Here is a 1,530-nt window from a genome sequence, read left to right on the forward strand (position 1 = left end):
TCAGACCTTTGATGGAAGCATAATTATTGCCCTCTCTTTAGGGGTTTAGAGCTGGTTTGGGTTTGATATCTTGGTGGGGCATTGGGAATGGGGAAAGTTCTACTTGGCCATTCTTATCCTAATATCCTCACTGCGTGGGTCAGAGCACCAATGTGAGGATTCTGCCCTTTGCTAAGTGTAATATTCTGTGGCCGAAGTTATAGGGCGCCTGGGTGGCTCCGTGGGGTAAGCGTCTGCCTTTGGCTCAGGTCATGATCCCAGAGTCCTGGGATTGAGTCACATCGGGCTCCTTGCTCAGCGGGAGTCTGCTTCTCCCTCTCCCTCTGCCTGCTGCTTCCCCTGCTTGAGCTCTCTCTCTCTCTCTCTCTCTCAAAAATAAATAAATAAAATCATGAAGAAATTTACTATTTAAAAAAAAAAGAAGTAACAAACTGTGTGGCTTAAAACAACACATACTGAGTCTCCGCCGAGAGTCGCCGCGGTTTCCTGCTTCAACAGTGCTTGGACGGAACCCGGCGCTCGCCCCCTACCCCGGCCGGCCGTTCAGAGCCAGCCCTCCGCCATCGCTTCGTCGCGCCCTCGGACCGCTCCAAGGCCCCCGCCGCCGCTCGCCGCCGCCTTTTCTCAGCCGCTGCCATGACGACCGCGTGCCCCTCGCAGGTGCGCCAGAACTACCACCAGGACTCGGAGGCCGCCATCAACCGCCAGATCAACCTGGAGCTCTATGCCTCCTCCGTCTACCTATCCATGTCTTACTACTTTGACCGCGATGATGTGGCTTTGAAGAACTTCGCCAAATATTTTCGTCACCAATCTCATGAGGAGAGGGAACATGCTGAGAAACTGATGAAGCTGCAGAACCAACGAGGTGGCTGAATCTTCCCTCAGGAGGATATCAAGAAACAAGACCATGATGATTGGGAGAACGGAGGCAACGGAGTGTGCATTACATTTGGAAAAGAGCGTGAATCAGTCACTACTGGAACTGCACAAACTGGCCACTGATAAAAGTGACCCCCATTTGTGTGACTTCATTGAGACTCATTACCTGAATGAGCAGGTGAAATCCATCAAAGAATTGGGTGACCACGTAACCAACCTGCGCAAGATGGGGGCTCCCGAATCTGGCATGGCAGAGTATCTCTTTGACAAGCACACCTTGGGAAACAGTGATAGTGAAAGCTAAGCCTTAGGCTGTCTTCCCATAGCCACAAGGGTGACTTCCCTGGTCACCAAGGCAGTGCATGCATGTTGGGGTTACCTTTACCTTTTCTATAAATTGTACCAAAACATCTACTTAACTTCTTTCATTTGTGCCATTCTTCAAATAAAGTAATTTGGTACCCAAACAAACAAACAAACAAACAAAAAAAACCCACATATTTGTTGTCTTACGGTTTTAGAGATCAGAAGTGTGAGATGGTCTCACTGAGCTGAAATCAAGGTGTCACTATGGCTGCATTTCTTTCTGGAGGCTCTAGGGGAATTCCATTTCTTTCTTTCTTTCTTTTTCTAAGGGAAGATTGGTTT

The 1,530-nt window shown here is 49.0% G+C and overlaps 1 pseudogene; it reads left to right on the forward strand.

Annotated features, from left to right (window-relative positions):
* The first annotated feature begins 621 nt into the window (after positions 1-621).
* On the forward strand, positions 622-1,243 carry LOC112837573 (ferritin heavy chain pseudogene; annotated as a pseudogene).
* The last annotated feature ends 287 nt before the right edge of the window (positions 1,244-1,530 follow it).

The sequence above is a fragment of the Callorhinus ursinus genome, unplaced genomic scaffold (assembly GCF_003265705.2).
Source record: "Callorhinus ursinus isolate GAN/ISIS: 27379988/994484 unplaced genomic scaffold, GSC_fseal_2.0 scaffold50, whole genome shotgun sequence".
Classification (NCBI taxonomy): domain Eukaryota; kingdom Metazoa; phylum Chordata; class Mammalia; order Carnivora; family Otariidae; genus Callorhinus; species Callorhinus ursinus.